The following is a 19,897-nucleotide window of genomic DNA, read 5'->3' as shown; positions in this document are numbered from 1 at the left end:
AGTAATAGGCAAGGAAGGGCTAGGTATCGTTAACTCACTAGTACATTTTAAGTTCATAATCTATGGCTATCCTGATAAAGTCCTTACTGAACATGAGTCCTTTACCGAGTTTTTCAAAGGCTTTAATCACAGTCCAAAAGGAACTCGGTGACAAATGATCATTCAGGTCTTTGGAGCCAAGATAAGATATCTACCTGGGAAAGCAAATATCATAGCTGACGCATTATCCCGCAATCCCGCACCATACAGCAAAGAACCATTAATTGGACTAAAGGATATAGAAACATCCGTGCCTATTGTTAAAACCGTATCTAAACAAGAAAATTCCTTAACCCAAGAGATCGCGAGCATTGAATATCTGGGTTGGAGCGCAGAACTGTTACAAACTGAACAAAGCAAGAGTCAACAGACATAACCAAAACAATAAACACTTCGAACGGAAACAGAGTCAGCAGCAATAAACACCAAACAATAAACACTTCGAACGGAAACAGGGTCAGCGGCTAAGCAAAAACAATAAACACTTCGAGCAGAAACCCTAAAGCAAAAGTATATTTAAAGTATGTGTATCAGAATAATGTAATCAAATGTAATATTATATGTAGGTCCGTGACGAGGAAAACCCGAAGAACACAGCAGATGACTAACGACCAGGTAGTAGTAATAATCTCTATCATACCAATCGTCATAAACTGGTTGCATTCCGTCATCCAGTGTTCCCTATTATGTCACAGAAAGCCAAATCACTTTTACTGGCCTACAATGCTTACAGATATAAAAAGCACATAACTGATTGTAACACGTGTCATGAAAACAAGGGACACACTAAGACACCTGTCAGTTAAGGATTGAAAGAATATACGTAGAATTATTAACAGAATTACGAGTCTGACAGAGGGAATAAACACTTCTTAGTGTCAATAGTTCCTTGACACGTTATATAGAATGAATAGCACTAAAAACAAACACCGCAATAGAGTGCGTTAGGAATATTTATGAGTGCTAAATCAGTAAATATGGAATTCAACACAATAATCTCTGACTCGGGTGGTGTAAATCAATAATAATCTCCATAACACGTGGTGTGAATTCCTTTCCATTAAGAAAACCAATAATATATTTTATCATCCAGAGTCAATCGGTTTGGTAGAATAACGGATAATTAAATAGGAAGTGTCAATGTCTTACGAGTTACAACTCGTGATATTGGATCCGAACTGGATTATAGCGGTTCTCGCGGTTTTAAATACCTTTATCATTTATATCTTGTATCTATAGAATTGATGCCGCAAGTAGCCTTATACGGTACACCGCTAGAACACTTTTCCACATATTCAAGCCAACCATTAATTTATCAAATATATATAAAAAAAATATATAAATAAATAAATATAAAAAAATAAAATAAATATGGATACAAGTGGAGTCAATATAATACACTCCGTAAGAAGTCGGAAGGGTTACAAATTATAATAAAAAAGAAATCACGATAAAATCGATAAGCAAGACGTAACCATAGATAATCAAATATCCAAATATATATGCGTAAAGATTTGAACTCTAACTTAACGCTTTAGTAATGACAAATAAGCTAAAAGTTCAAACACATATCCAAAACCTACTGACATATTGTCTGTCCCGGTGATTTATATTCGTAGTCAATGAAAAAAAAAATAATAATAAATAAATAAATAAATAAATAAAATAAAAGAGATTTTAAAGTCAGGAAGTCTAGAAGTGAAAATCTTATCTATGGAATAATCCTATATGAATCTTATACAGGGCTAATAATATATATAGAATTTGTATGGAAACCTTTTTTCATTAGTTTGAATAAGGAATATTTAATTTAACATAATTACAATTATGCAGATTTCCAACATGAAACTAATATATTGTTCAATTTTGGTACTGTTTTTTTTTCAGACATTCTTCTCATGTGGGTCGAATATTAAAAAACAAAAAATTTATCCTAAAGTCGTATTTATTACAGCAAGTAACGTAACTCTTAGCTGGCTGAGAGCAATCTCCTGCCAAGTGACGACGTCATCATTGCCGTATCAGCATTTGTTCCTTTTAACCTCAATAATCTGCTTACACAGGCTTCATCTGTGTGTCGTCTCTTGCCTTGCTAAGCAGATTGACTGGAGAAAGGAATGCTTAGCTCATGAACTTCACATGTGGTTCATAGGTCACATGACAGGCCACATAACATATTCTTATCCGTGTGTGTAATGCAATTAGTTAAGGACTTGCAATCATTTTAAAATTAATAACAAAATAAGCAAATAGAATTTCTATAACAACAAAATGAATTAATTTTTCTGAACCTCATAGACATTTAGAAGTATCAAGATATATATATGAAATATTTACTTGCAACATTAGCCTATTACAATTCAAGTAAAACATTCATGGGAAAATGTCACATTTTCTTGAAAAACCCAAAGTTTATTTAGAAATTAGTTACATAGTGGGTTTTTTTCGTTGCATCTCCTACCTATTAATAAAGTTTTTAAAATTAACCTCAGAGGATGCGCGCGAGAAAATTGAATATGAAACTTTTGTTAGGGCACATAGGATCAGATTTTATCACAACTTAATTTCAGTTAGCATAGAGAACTACAGAATCATGATTAATCTTCTCTTTGACTCTTATGTTGCCTGGCAATCTTACAATTAGCTCCGTTTTCCACTTCTTTGTCTAGTAACTTACTACCAGTAATATCGAATTTTCTTTGAGATTCGTAATGATATCTATTTATTTTTTATAATTTATGGATATTTTTACAAGTCATCATAGACCTGATAGGTTCACTCATTGTTAATGCCATGGATAAAAAAGTTTGTACAGCGGATTCTTTTGAATTCCAAAATATCAGCGAATTCATGTGGGTTACGTCTGGTCTAAATGGCTCTCTTCCCTCCCCTGTATTTGGATGTCGTCTGAATTTACTTTGCCCTTGTGACAAGTATAATTTCACTTGCAGGCTGATTATGGAACCTGGTTACAGTATCCTGCAGTACGAGAGTTTCACATCGCAACTTCAAAAAATCGTTCGTCGCAGCGGACGACTACAGTCAAGTAACAACCGCCTACAATGTGAAAGGAATTTCATGGACTTCTTCGACCGACACCGTATCTCGTCGTTAATCTCGTTTTAATGCGGAATGCTCCGGCGGCTGTCGGAATCGATACGAAAGGGACATACTTCCGACAATTACGACCCGAAGGATATTCAACTCTACTTTGCTGGCGAAGGACTCGTGCTGGGGATGTTTTTTTATTCATCGCGAACGTAATCGTGTAGCTTAGGATGCAGAGAATAAGTATGAGCGCAAAAATAGAACGTTGGACCCGCCCAGGCAAATTTTCCCCTTGTTTTAACCCTGTGAAATAGGCCGTTTCATTGGGCTATAGGTGGTTGTCTGGAACTGTGTAATGGACGAAAAGTTGTTCGAACGCTAGTTAAAAGTGAAGTAGTATAACCTCGGTCATGTATCCTATATATATAAAAGTATCAATGTATCCTATATATATAAAGATCATAAATAACAGAATCGAAATATATTTTTGCGTGTACGCAATAGGAATCTATTTAAAGTGCACATATATTAATCATAATTATATGAATCCATATACATATGTATAAACAAATCAGGTAGCCTATAATCAATATGTTACCTTTTATCTTACCAATATCTGCAGTTATATATGAGTTAGTATATTGATTAATGAATCAGATATATAACATTTAGCATAAAAATCAACGAATCAATCAGCATAAACATTAATAATTTTATCAATTCATATATGAAATTTTTTATCAGTTAAAATATGATTTTTATCATGTTAATCTTCATTCTATGCAATTGTCAGAGTACATTAGTATTTTCTGTAGCATAAGTATCTTAATGAGATGAAGTGAAAAACTGTATCATTATATATCACGTGATCACTATTATTTACCAATATCATTGTTTTATATTTTATTACTTGAATCAATTCATGTACACCATGAATTTTTATTTACTTATATATATATATATATATATATATTCACATAGTGTCTGTATCACACTCCTATAAGTCAAATGCAAGTCAAGTTTGAGTAATATTCAGTAGTTGGTTTTGGTAGCTGACCGAGCTGATGTAAGTGTTTACATAATAAAAATATGGAATGTTAGTCCATATATATAAAAGATTGCTTGCAGGAATGTGATCAGACTAGAGACGCTAAAGATGATGTATACAATAAGTATGTAGGCTAAGATAACATGCCGTCACCTGTAGTCATTCAATTGTTTATAAACATTAGTCCAAGCTCCCTGCTTGAGACAACTACCCCGACCTAATAATTCAAACGGCCTACGTGATCTGTAGCGTGTCTCATTTTGATTGTGTGTTCGTATGTAACTATGTCATCTGATAGTATGTTCATATGTTCGAGCTACTATCTGCTTCCTTCATAACTGGTAACAGAGATGGTAGACGAGCAGAACAGAGTTAGCTATCGTCATTAGAAGACCTGTACCTCTTTACCTAAGCTTTATCATGTAGAGGAATAGGATTAGCCATCATCATTGGCAGAAGCGATCAAGCTATCGTTATTAGAAGACTTGTACAATCATATCTGATCTTCAGCATGTAAAACTTCAGAAGAATACATATATTTTTATACTTCGTGTTTTCTACAAGAACCTCCTCACCATGAGTTTAACACATCATCGTCATAAACAAGAAGATAATCCCGACTTCGTAAGTGATCTACAAACCCCAAAACACTCCATTGAAGATGGAAGTGCAATACCAACCGACTTAGCTTAAGATTATCGCAAGTCTAACATTACCTCATAGGGCGCCTTATCATACAAGGCACAAGCCCTAATATATATATATATATATATATATATATATATATATATATATATCTATATTAGGTCGGTATAGATATATATATATATATATCTATATATATATATATTATATATATATATATATATATATATCTATATATTATATCTATATATTGTATCTATATATATAGTATATATATATATATATATATATATATCTATATAGATCTACTATATATATATATATATATATATATATATATATATATATTATATATATATATATATATATATATATATATATCTATATATATATCTACTATATAGATACTATATATATATATATATATATATATATATTATATAATATATATATATATATAATATATAGATATATATATATATATATATCTATATATATATATATATATATATATATATATATATATATATATATATATATATATATATATATATATATATATAATATATATAGATATATATATTTATATATCTATATATATATATATATCTATATTATATATATATAATACGATATATATATAGTATATCTATATCTATATATATATATACTCTATATATATATATATATATATATATATATATATATATATCTATATGTATATATATACTCATCCAGATCAAGGGCAGGAATATATATATATATATATATATATATATATATATATATATATATATATATCTATTATATATATATATTATATATATATATATATATATATATATATATATATAGATATATATACACACACACACACACACACATATATATATATATATATATATATATATATATATATATATATATATATATATATATATATATATATATATATATGTAGATATATAGATAAATCGATATATAAAATAATATATATTCTATATCTTATAATTATATATATATATTGTTTATTTATATATATATATATATATATTATATATTATAACTATATATATATATATATCTATATATTGTAAAAAGGAGGAATTTACAGATTCATCCTATTTAACTTCCCATGGAGACAGAGAGTCCGGGCGACAACCTGAGAATGCTGACATCTCTTTTTGGGTGGTATGATGTTAAAGTTCCTTACTTAGGCATATCAGTGTCGTGAGGCTATTTTTCAAGGTGCCTTTGAAAACTGGCTGTGACCAGTTATTTGGGTCGTTGACGAAGTGTGTGAATTCATGTGTACGTGTACGAACTATGTCCGTTGATAACGACATGGTTTAGCCAAGAACTAGGGAGACAGCTACGGGAGAAAAGGCAGAATGCTGGGATAGCTCTGTGAAAGTTATTTGTTAAAGTGTTGACGTTCCAGGCTGCATTGGGTGAGTTATCATGATTTAGCCAAAGGGATGGCTTGTTTTGATATCTTGTAAAGGTGTTCCATTTCATTTAATCTTTTGACTTTGTCTTTACAATTGTGTGTGTGCTCACTAGTGTGTTCTGTCTTTTAAACAGGTGGATCTAGTGAGGGGACCGAGTGTCCTACGGGCCGAGTGTTCTAGTGAGGGGACTGTGTTTTGGAGAAGAGATAATTGGTGTGACTAATTACTGATTAAGACACTTAAATACCGGGGGGCTATCTGAGTTAGTTGTCTGTGAGACTTGAACTATTATCATTCCATTAATTATCTTCTAAGAACTTGAATTATTCAACTAATACTTTGCTTTGAATAAAACGTATATATTTTTTGTAACTCCGACTCTGATTTGATGACCTGATAGAATGTAAAGAGAGAGAGAGAGAGAGAGAGAGAGAGAGAGAGAGAGAGAGAGAGGGCCTTTGGCAGTGATCGCTTTGAGAGAGAGAGAGAGAGAGAGAGAGAGAAGAGACTGAGGGTTACCAGTTCACCTAACGTCCTGGCTTAATGCATACCAAATATTAAAGCTAGTTGGGGGGGGTTGGGGTTGGGCGACGCCCTTTGCTGGTAATAGTTGGTGGGCAGCGGTGTTTGAACGACAAAGCCTTTTGTGAGATTGTGGAAAATTATTAAATTTCAGTAATAAGTGAGAGGGAATGAGAAATAATCATCCGTTAACTGTGGTAATGGGAAGGGAAGGATTTTACTGGACTCAGCATTTTGCCCAGAGCGAGATACCTCGAGGGGTTGGGCACATTCAGTTAGAGCTGAGACCTTGTGAGTGCATTCCCGAGACGTCTGTGTGTGTGTGTATTTACGTGTTATTGCGCATTCGGTTTTCGGGTTTTCTCTCATTATGAAGCAGTGAGTGTTAGAATGTGTTTTTTTTAGTCCTGGGTTTTTTTTTTTGAATGATTTTGTGAGTTGTGGGATTGGTTTACGATACCACATTTTTTTTCCCATAGTAGCAGAAAGTGACATGTTTTTTTTATTGGCGCATGTTTAGAAGAGATGCATTCGTCTTTGTGTTGATATATGCGTGTGTATGAAAGGTTTTCATACATGCGAAACTGTGCTTGAATTGCGTTTTTGCTTGGACAAAGAGCGCCCATTTGTTCTTACGCGCTTAGTGTAATTTTTGCTAACCGACCCAGATGGGTATTGCAAGGGGAGGGTAGTAGTGGTCTGCCTCGGGGGGTACTCAAGCACTGTTCAGGGGGGGTGTTCTAACGCTCAGGGAGGGTGAAGTTCTCTTTTTTTTAGTGGGGGATGAACTCTCTTTTTTTTTTTTGTGTGTGTGTCGGGGCATTGGGGATGAGTTTGCACTTGAATAATGAATTTCCAATGCCACAGGACATCAGCTGATAATGATTGGTTGATGATGTGAGATGCCTGTAGGGTTTTTTTAGAAAGAGATTTTCTTTCTCTTGAGTAAAGAGAAAAGGAAATGATATACATATGGGATGTGGTGTAAGTTTTCCTTATGCTTTGGAAGACACAAATATAATGGGGTCACAGTAATTATTATTTTTTTTAATAGAGATTTGATTGGTGTTGGAGAGATTATTTTAAAATGGTGCTGTGTGGTGCTGATTGATGATGATTGCTGACTGGTGTTGGAGAATATGTCAGTAGTTCATGGGTGATGAATCTGGCTGAATCTTGGTGAATTGTGCTGAATTTTGCTGAACTTTTTTGTGAATTTTGTGCTGAATTTTTGGTGAATGGGCAAGCATTAACATTGGTGATGTTTTTTATACTAATACTGGTGATTTTGATGATAGCAATTTTGGTGATACTGCTGATAATGAGACTTCTGATACTGGTGATTTTTTTTATAAACTAATATGGGTGTTGTAATGCTGTCAAGGGTGGTGTTGTTTTTTTTTAATTTGGGAGGAACTAAAGACACATTTTTTTTTACTTTTTTATTTTTTTTTATGAGTTCAGCAGAGAATTGCTTGACATCTACATGAGTCACGGGGATAGTTAACAGTGCCATTGATTTTCCTTTTTTCCTTTTTTGGAAGTTAGCCATCGCTGACACAAGTTTTTTTTTTTTATCATGGGTGAATTTGAATTTATTTTTTCTCTCCAGTTTGTGTGAATTTTTTTTTTAATGTCTCAGCTCGTGACTTGCAGTCACTATTCGGAAACATGTTTAAGAGATCAGCTGTTTGATGCTGCAGAAAGATTTATGGGAGAATTTTTGAATTTTTTTTTTAATGTATATGTTATGAGATAAGAATCTTGTATTTATTTGGTATGCGTGAAACCCGAAATGTTAAGGCAAATTGATAACACACAATCTCTCTCTCTTTCTCTCTCTCTCTCTCTCTCTCTAAGCGACCGCTGGCATAGCCTTCGCTCCCTCTCTCTCTATCTCTCCATTCTAACAAGTCATCAAATGAGAGTCGGAGATATGGAAAAATATAACATTTATTTAACAATGGAAAGATAATAACTCAAGTCTCACAGACTAACTAACTTAGTTAAACCCCCAATATGTAAATTTCTTAATCAGTAATTAGTCACACCAATTATCTCTCTTCCATACGGGACTCTCTGTCCCCTTGCCAGAATCGTCTGTTACAAAGACAGGAGAACACACAATTAAGTATACGCACTTGTAAAGACAAAGTCAATAGACTAAATGAAATATGACATTTTTACAAATGTCAAACAGACAACAAGCCATCCCTTTGGCTAAAGTAATATAACACTTACCCATCTCCAGTCCAGAAATCACACACAGATAATAAAAAACTTTCGCAGAGCTAATCCCAGCATTCTGCTTTTCTCTCACGGACGTCTCCGTAAGTCTCCCCCTAGACTTGGCTAAAGATGCCGTTCTCAACAGACACAGTTTGTGCGTGTACATATGAACTCACACAGAATTGGTCACAACCAGTTTCCCAAAGGCACTTGAACAAGACCCCATGAACTGACGAACATTGACCCACTTAACTATGCATTTTCATATCACGCCATCCCAGAAATCATTTATCAGCTTTCTCAGGTCGTTGCTTCGGTTCTGTCTCTGTGGGTAATCTGCGCATTCCAAAAAGGTCACAGCACATCACATTGGCATATTAAACATATTATTAATTATAACCCCTTTCATCTCACAGAGCTTGGCCACCCAGAATTGCTAGCTCCTGCCTAGCAACTGGTCAAAAAAAGAGCTCATATATATAAGAAAACATTGGCCGGTTCAAAAAAAAAGTAATAACTGCACGTCTCTGGCATTATAAAGTAAAGTCTTATCACGCTTCATCTCAAATAACACTGTGAATTTTCTCCCATTTTGGATTCTTGAATATCTCTCTTTGTCTGCAACTTCCAGCACAGACTGTAGTATGCTGTAGGAAGACGGAATGCCTCCCTCCCTGTAGAAGACTTCTAACGGCTTCTGTAGATAAAAAAACGCTGTAGAACTCTGTAGACTTGTAGAAACTTTCGTAATCACCCTGGATAAACGACAGCAACATCTCTGCACGGCTGGTGGACATCTTGCTAGAGTCGGGGAACGACGATTATGGTGTGTATAAGTATGTCAGTCAAGTCATCGGTCAATCAAAAAAGAATTAACTCCAGACATACTACTTCTATCAAATAATGACCTCAAAAATTCAGAAATACTAACTGAACGTCTCCCAATTAACTCCATTTAATATGACCACTAAATCATAAGTCACTATCACAACTCGCAAAGGAAAAAAAAAATTTCAAGTTCTCTAACTCAATTCTCCAAATTCACACATCAGCACACACCATCCAAAACTCACAGCAACTCCATTGACTTCTGCACTCACATTTCAAACTCGAATGTTATCACAAGTAAAAAAAAAGAAAAAAGGCAATGACCCCAAGAAAAAAAAAAAAAATCACGTAACAAGCCCAAATCCAAAAATCAAAAATGTTCTCTCAAGCTCTGATATTACAGCAACTCACAAAATCAGTAAAAATCTCAAATGTTTAATAGCAAAAACCCCTGTTGTTCACATAATTAATTACAATGAGACTTAATGTCAAACTCCCATTTATGTAAATCGCAACCCTGATAAATTACATCACCCGTCCAAAAAGAAATGCTATTTAAAACTGAATCCCCAATTACATCTCTCGTAGGAAAAGGAAGAAAAATAAAAAAAAGATAATCACAAGTAAACTTTCCAATCACAAAACACATAATACATGCATAATATACATAACCCCACGTTTTTTCCCAAGAAATGCCACATGCATAGTTACGGAATTTTTGCCATCGCAACTATTCATGCGACTGGACACAGTGCACTTTCGTGAAATGCTATGGTCAACATTTCTAGATATTGCAAACCTCTGAGCCATCACCATCAGAGGAAAGGAATCAGCACAGCAGACTCATCGCAGCGCTTGTCAGCAGAAAATCCACCTGCGGACGTGTGCTCAAACTGCGGCATAAAAAAATGTCTAGTCAGACTCGCAAGTTCAGAAACTCATGATTCTCAAGAAAAATGTTCTATACTGACACGAAGTAAGCACATTTCACTAAATTAACTCCAGGATATGACTAAGCTGCTCAAAGATTGTCTCGAAGACGTAACTCTCACATGACATTGCCCAATTATGAAAAAAAAATTATCACCTATCCGGGATAAAAAATACTACGATAAACTCGTAATGCAGCAATTATATGCCTCCAAAAATAATACACTTGTGAACATAAAAAATGCACAACATCTCCATAGGACCACAATGCAGTAATGCCACTCACCTCCAATTAGTCACGAAACCAAAAAGAAAGAACCGAACTCTTCTCTTGGCTCAAAAAAACTCCCATGATTCAACTCAAGAAAAATCATAACCACAAAAAAGGTCACCTGCCAAAGATCAATTCTACCTCCATATATATATATTTCACCATATTAATAATAAAATCACTCCGTTGATAAAAATATTTCCTCCATTTAATTGATAACCACCCCCACCATATTCCCTCTTATTTCTCCACTAACCACGTGTTAATAAAAAACCACCACTCCAGGAATAAAAAATATTCACCTCTGTTTCGGCAAATAAAAATACTTACCTCTATTTCACCAATAATTCCATGTGGAATGAAACAAGTCTCCAAAAAATATATCTCCAAGCAGGATAATCAAAAATGAAATCCCATCTCCAAAAAAATGTGCACTCAAAGCATCCAGCTGACCCACACAAATATTGCCCCATATATCTCCTCAAAAATGTGTCTCCATTTGCAACAAAGATGGCTGCAAAATAATTGAACTAAACACAGCTCTCACCACCATAGGCAAATATCAAATGGCCAAAATATATCTCCAATATATTATATCTCAAATTATAACTCCAAATTAATAAACCTCCAATTCTCCAGAGAATAACTCAACGTTATAGTCAAAAACTATAAACTCTCTGCTTAGCATAACTGCTGAAAAAGGGCAAAAACTCGGCAAATAAAATTGTCTGGGAAATTCTAAAAAAAATCACCAATGTGCCACAACTCATTATGACAAAACTCCAAATTCAAAGTGTCTAAGCCAAGATTTCTCCATATGCACTACGACATAAGCCACTAGAAACTTAACCAAGTTTCCTATCTCTGGCAAAGTTGTCACAAATACAACAAAGGTATTGTGCAAGAAACACAATTTCTGGAACAAATATCCAGAAAAAAAATGTAGTGCCATTACGTATGCATTAAAAAAAAATGCAAAAATTCTCCCATATATCTCTCTGCAGCATCAAACAGCTGAAAACACAAACACATTCCCGAATAATGACTCTAAGTCACGAACGAAGAGAGAAAAAAACTTGTGTCAGCAATGGCTAACTTCTAAAAAAGGAGAAAAAGAAAAATCAACGGCATTGTTAACTATCTCCATGACTCACGTATATGTCAAGCAATTATCTGCTGAACTCATAAAAAAGAAAAACAAAAAAACAAAATGTGTTGTTAGTTCCTCCCAAATTCAATAAAGATTTCACCACCCTTGATAGCATTACAGCACCCACGTATTAGTATATACATAAAAAATCAGTATCAGAAGTATTATCAGCAGTGTCACCCAAATTGCTATCATCAAAATTACTAGTATTAGTATAAAAACATCACCAATGTTAATGCTTGTCCATTCACCAAAAAATTCAGCACAAAATTCACCAAGATTCAGCCAGATTCATTGCTCATGAACGACTGACATATTCTCTAAAGTTATAAAAACTCTAATTAATTAACCACAAAACTTCTCCCATAATTCATTGTAATAATTCTCCATAATATAATTATCTGTAATAATTATAAAATATCTCCCTGTAATTTTATAAAATAATCTCCCATGAAATATCTCAAATCTCTCGTAAAATATGTCAAGTAATGATAATTCAACTTAAGTAACCCTCCCGTAAAATATCTCCAAGTAATAATAATAAGAAGAATTCCCCAAAACTCAATACCATTTCCCCGGTATACACCAGTATTGCCAATCCCCCACAACCAACACCAGTCAGCACTCATCACCAGTTAAAAACAATCTCTCCAACACAATAAAAAAAAAATAATAATCTCTGTGCCCACATTATAATTGTGCCTTCCAAAGCATAAGGAAAACTTACATCCAATGCATTCCATTTCCTTTTCTCTTCATTCAAGAGAAAGAAAATCTCTTTTCATTTCCTTTTCTCCTCATCCAAGAGAAAGAAAATCTCTTTCTAAAAAAAACCCTACGGGCATCTCACATCATCAACTAATCATTCTCAGCTGATATCCTGTGGCATTCATTGTCAAGGGCAAATTCGTCCCCTAACACCCCGACAAAGAAAAAAAAAAGGAGTTCACCCCCACTGAGAAAAAAAAATGAGAACCTCACCCTCCACTGAGAGAGAGAAAAAAAAAGAGTTTCACCCTCCACCAAGCGATAGACCACCCCCCTGGTCAGTGTCTGAGTAACCCACGAGGCAGATCACTCATACCCTCCCTTGCAATACCCTTCTGCGTTTGTTAGCAGAAATGTGCTGAGTCTGTAGAACAAGTGGCCACTCTCTGTCTCCAAGCAGAAAATGTAATCCAAGCACAGTTTCGCATGCATGAAAAATATTCATACACACGTATACACTAAACAAAGACGAATGCGTCTCTTCTAACATATGCCAAGAAAAGAAAAAAAAAATGCATCACATTCTACTCCCATGAGAAAAAAAAATGGTACTGTGAACTGCCTCTTTAACTTCAAAAATGACTCATATACAAAGTCAATAAACAATAACATAACACTTACATCTTCAAATGAGAGAAAACCACCCCGGAATCTGCGTAATTACAAATACGCGAATCTCGTTGGCACAACGCAAACGCGCTCGGCGAGAAGGCACTTGCCCATCTTTCACTCACAAGCCAGATTGAGTCACTCACGCCTTAGAGCGTTTCGGTGTGGGCGAATTTGATGACCCTAATACAATTTCTTTCCCTCAGTAACACATCCTCACGGATGGATATTACTCTACCCCTTTCACTTAGCAACTGAAATCCAACAATTTAACAATTTTCCCAATCCCACAGAAGGCTTTGTCGTTCGAAAACCACCGCTAAGTATTATGTCTGTGACATGATCATAACCCCTGTCTAACTGGTTACCTGTCTCTTCGTTAGCGTACCTGCAGCTTATAAAATACATAAAAGCCCCTTAAATCGCTGCCACCACTGTTACAAGATAAGAATCTCGTATTTATTTGGTATGCGTGAAACCCGAAGCGTTAAGGCAAATTTATAACACACATCTCTCTCTCTCTCTCTCTCTCTCTCTCTCTCTCTCTCTCAAGCGACCGCTGGCATAGCCTTCGCTCCCTCTCTCTCTCTTTCGACTCGCTCCCTCTCTCTCTCTCTCTCTCTGTCCATTCTAACAGGTCATCAAATGAGAGTCAGAGATATGGAAAAATATAGCATTTATTTAACAATGGAAAGATAATAACTCAAGTCTCACAGACTAACTAACTTAGTTAAACCCCCAATATGTAAATGTCTTAATCAGTAATTAGTCACACCAATTATCTCTCTTCCATACGGGACTCTCTGTCCCTCTAGGACTCTCGGTCCCCTTGCCAGAATCGTCTGTTACAAAGACAGGAGAACACACAATTAAGTATACGCACTTGTAAAGACAAAGTCAATAGACTAAAAATGAAATATGACATTTTTACAAATGTCAAACAGACAACAAGCCATCCCTTTGGCTAAAGTAATATAACACTTACCCATCTCCAGTCCAGAAATCACACACAGATAACAAAAAACTTTCGCAGAGCTAATCCCAGCATTCTGCCTTTCTCTCACGGACGTCTCCGTAAGTCTCCCCCTAGACTTGGCTAAAGATGCCATTCTCAACAGACACAGTTCGTATGTATACATATGAACTCACACAGAACTGGTCACAACCAGTTTCCCAAAGGCACTTGAACAAGACCCCATGAACTGACGAACATTGACCCACTTAACTATGCATTTTCATATCACGCCATCCCAGAAATCATTTATCAGCTTTCTCAGGTCGTTGCTTCGGCTCTGTCTCTATGGGTAATCTGCGCATTCCAAAAAGGTCACAGCACATCACATTGGCATATTAAATATATTATTAATTATAACCCCTTTCATCTCACATATACATAATGGCACTACATTTTTTTTCTTCCTGGATATTTGTGTTCCAGACGTTGTGGGTTTCTTGCACAATACCTTTGTTGTATTTGTGACAATTTTGCCAGAGATAGGAAACTTGGCTAAGTTTCTAGTGGCCTATGCCGTAGTGCATATGGAGAAGTCTTTGCTTAGACACTGAATTTGGAGTTTTGTTATAATGAGTTGTGGCACATTGGTGATTTTTTCGAGAATTTCTTGCGCAATTTTTATTTGCTGAGTTTTTGCCCTTTCTCAGCAGTTATGCTAAGCAGAGAGTTTATAGTTTTTGACTATAACATTAAGTTATTCTCTGGAGAATTGGAGGTATATTATTTTGGGGATATAATTTGAGATATAATATATTGGAGATATAATATTTTTGGCCATTTGATATTTGCCTATGGTGCTGAGAGCTATGTTTATTTCAGTTATTTTGCAGCCATCTTGCAAATGGAGACACATTTTTAGGAGATGTGAGGCAATATTTTTTTAGTGTGTCAGCAGGATGCTTTGAGTGCATTTTTTTTGGAAGTGGAGTCACATTTTGATTATCCTGCTTGGAGATATAACATTTTTTTGGAGATTTGTTTCATTCCACATGGAGTTATTGGCGAAATAGAGGTAAGTATTTTTTATTTGCCAGAAAAGAGGTGAACATTTTTTTTGCTTGAGTGGTGGTTTTATTAACACGTGGTTATTGGGGAAATAAGAGGGAATATGGTGTGGTGTGGTTATTAATTAAATGGAGGAAATATTTTTATCACTGGAGTGGTGTTATTATTAAGATGCTGATTTATATATATATATATATATATATATATATATATATATATATATATATATATATATATATATAGGAGATGGCATTAATCCTTGGGGGTGACTTTCTTTTTTTTGGTGGTATATAATTATGGAATTGTGAGTTTATCGTAGTTTTTTTTATCCCGAATAGGTGATAATTTTTTATATACTTGGACAGTATCGTTGGGAGAATTATGTCTCTGAGACAATCTTTGAGCTGCTTATTCATATCCTGGAGATAATTTTGTGAAATGTGCTTACTTGATGTCAGTATAGAACCTTTTTTTTTTTGAGAATCATGGGTTTCTGAAGTTGTGAGTCTGACTAAACATTTTTATGCTGCAGTTCAAGCACACGTGTCCGCAGGTGGATTTTTTGCTGACAGTGCTGTAATGAGTCCGGTGTGCTGATTCTCTTCCTCTAGTGGTGATTGCTCAGAGTTTTGCAATATCTGGAAATGTTGACCATAGCATTTCATGAAAGTGCACGTGTAAGAGTTTGCTTTCTGGCCGTGTCTGGTCGCTTGAAAAGTTGCAATGGGAAAATTCCATAACTATGCATATTGCATTTGTTGGGGAAAATGCGGGGTTGTGTATATCATGCATATATTATGTGCTTTGTGATGGGGAAGTTTACTTGTGATTATCTTTTTTTTATTTTTATTTTTTTCCCTTTTCCTACGAGAGATGTAATTGGGGATTGAGCTTTAAATAGCATTTCTTTTTGGATGGGAGATGTAATTTGTTGGGCTTTGTGAGTTGCATGAAATGGGCGTTTGACATTAAGTCTCATTGAAATTAATTATGTGAGCAGTAAAGGGTTTTTGCTGTTAAACATTGGAGATTTTTACTGATTTTGTGTTGCTGTAATATCAGAGCTTGAGAGAACATTTTTTTTTGTGATAATTTTGGGTCTGGGCTTGTTACATGATTTTTTTTTCTTGGGCTCATTACCTTTTTTCTTTTTTTTTTTACTTGTGAGAACTTTCGAGTTTGAGATGTGAGTGCCGAAGTCCGTGGAGTTACTGTGAGTTCTGGATTGTGTGTGCTGACGTGTGAGTTTGGAGAATTAAGTTAGAGAACTTAATATTTTTTTTATTTGCGGAGTTGTGATAATGACTTATGATGATTTAGTAGTCATATTAAATGGAGTTAATTGGGAGACGTTCAGTTAGTATTTCAGAATTTTTGTGGTCATTATTTGATGATAGTAGTATGTCTGGGGTTAATTCTTTTTTGATTGACCGATGACCTGACTGACATACACACACCATAATCGTCGTTCCCCAATGCTAGCAAGACGCCCACCAGCCGTGCAGAGATGTTGCTGTCGTTTGCCAGGGTACTTACGAGAGTTTCTACGTGTCTACAGAGTTCTACAGCGCATTTGGGTCTACAGATATATACATATATATATATATATATATATATATATATATATATATATAGATATATATTATAGATATATAATATATATAATATTATTAATTAATAGATTATTAAGATATATATATATTATATGATATATATATATATATATATTAGATATATTACCAGCGAAGGGTGTCGCCTGGAACGTCAACACTTTAACAAATAACTTTCGCAGAGCTATCCCAGCATTCTGCCTTTTCTCCCGTAGCTGTCTCCCTAGTTCTTGGCTATATATAACTGAAACTCCGACTTAACTTTCTACGGAAGTGTATGAACGAGCAAGTGATGCCCCAGTCGATTTTACCAGTGAGAATTCTTCGTCTAGCAGAGCGACCTTTCGACGAGTTTCAACGCATCATACTTCAGAAACACATCGACATCACAAAAGTGGAAGTAGATGATGCGTTTCGTACACTTAGAAGCAGACGGTATGGCTTTAATCAGACGGTGCCTGTCGATTGGAAGAATCGGATGCTGGATTATTGCTACGGAAAATTGAGAAAGTGCTGCAACCGTCTTGAAAGGAAGCTTCAAGTCAAGCTGAAGAATCTTATTGCTGAAAGCGATTGCTCTAAGCATGCCAACGTGGACTTCATGATTAATTTATCAGACAAACCAGTGGATATTGCTACGACAGCGGCTTTGGGATATGGGTTAAGCTTTGGTGTATTTAATGGTAACCTGGACTGTGTCGACATCTCAAAATCCTTTTGTTATTTAGAAAATTTAATCAAAACCTATGCCCTGATGATATCAATATTTGTAAAGGTATTGTGTATGGTGCTATATGTAAGCCTTCTCCCCCTAATGTACCCGTGAGATTTCTCCAGGCTTTTAAGAAAATTAAAGAAGACGATACAGTGAAAGTGACTAAAGCAGATAAATCTAGTGCAGTGGTAATAATGAATAAAAGTGACTATATAAGTAAAATAATGACATTGCTAAATGATACTGATACTTATACGAAACTGAGGTCTGACCCTACATAGACAGTGAACTCCCATTTTAATAAACAAATTAAATCCATTTTGAAGGGCTTGGACCATTTAATTAAACAGTTTACACCGCAATGCGCCTCCCTACCTTATATGTATGGTTTAGTCAAGACACATAAAATCAATAACCCTATCAGACCAATCATTAGTTCAGTGGGCTCAGTTACGTATAATTTATCTAAATGGCTTGTAAAAATTCTTACTCCTTTGGTAGGAAACATTTCTAACACGAATGTTGAAAACAATGTTGATTTTATAAACAAATTGAATAGTTTAAATTTGAATTATGATTTTAATATGGTTAGTTTTGATGTTGTCTCTTTATTTACAAAAGTGCCTGTAGATGACTTACTTGAATATTTGGAGGAGGAATTAGAACGTCATGACATTCCCTTAAGTGTGGCAAACCTCATTAGTCTCATAAGGTTATGTATCAAAGATAGTAAATTTTGTTTTAATGGGGAATTTTTTGTACAAAAGTTTGGCATGGCTATGGGTAACCCCTTATCTCCTGTCCTTAGCAATATTTACATGGAATTTTTTGAGACAAAACTCTTACCAAGAATTTTGCCCCAAAAAGTTATTTGGTTTAGATATGTGGATGATATCTTCTGTATTTGGCCAGTTCACGAAAATCTTCAGGAATTCCTTAATAATCTCAATAATTTAGTCCCTTCTATAAAATTTACCGTAGAGGAAGAAAGAAATTGTAATTTGAATTTTCTTGATGTAACTGTCCATAGAAATTATAGAAATTTCACCTTTTCAGTCTTTCGAAAATCAATTAACAATGCCTATTTTGTTCATTTCTACTGCAATCACCATCAAAATGTTAAATTCTCTGTTTTTTCTGGGATGTTTCTAAGGGCTTTACGTGTCTGTAGCCCGCAGTTTATTGACGCTGAAATTAAAACTATTTATCATATTGCAATGAAACTTAAATACCCTAGGACTTTTGTAGATGTGGCATGGAAAAGAGCTAGAAAAACATTTTATTCAACTAATGACAAACTTGAATTTAGAAAGAATAACATTCTAAAATTACCCTATGATGAAAGGTTTTTAGATATTCCTAGAATTTTAAAGCTTTTTAACATAAATGTTGTTTTCAGTAATATTAATGTCAAGAGTTTAATAAAAAAAAATTCTCCTAAAGATCTTCCAGGCTGCATATATGAAATTCCTTGCAAAAAGTGTGATAAAGTCTATTACGGACAAACCGGTAAATCTCTTTCACAACGTCTCAAACAGCATCAGTATTCAGTGAGAACTGGGCAAATGTCGAATGCATTATTCGTACATATAAGAGATTTAGACCATCCTATTAACTGGAGTCAAGCAAGAGCCTTAATCCCATGTAATGACACAGCTAAAAGGAATATCATTGAATCTTGTTTCATCAAGTCAAATAATAGAAATGTTCTAAATTTAAGTCTTGGTTTATTTAAACTTGATGCTTTCATAATGAAAAAAGTTGTAGATAAATATAAGCAACAAAATTAATATATTCAGTTTTTACATGTTTTGGACTGTAAAGAAACTTTGTAATTTCGGTTAGGGTCAATCTGTTTAGGTTTGTGACCGTGTGATATCCGATAATCCTGGATTATCTCTTTTAATTTTTACCCTTTTGACAATTAACCATCTGGTATTCTTGATCTTGTGTTGTACCTGAGACCTTTCTCTCCAATTGTACCTCATTAACTCCTTGACAATGTCTGAGTAAA

The sequence above is a fragment of the Macrobrachium nipponense genome, chromosome 45 (genome assembly GCF_015104395.2).
Source record: "Macrobrachium nipponense isolate FS-2020 chromosome 45, ASM1510439v2, whole genome shotgun sequence".
Classification (NCBI taxonomy): Eukaryota; Metazoa; Arthropoda; class Malacostraca; order Decapoda; family Palaemonidae; genus Macrobrachium; species Macrobrachium nipponense.
The sequence above is the reverse complement of the archived record's forward strand: the minus strand, read 5'-3'. Positions refer to the sequence as shown.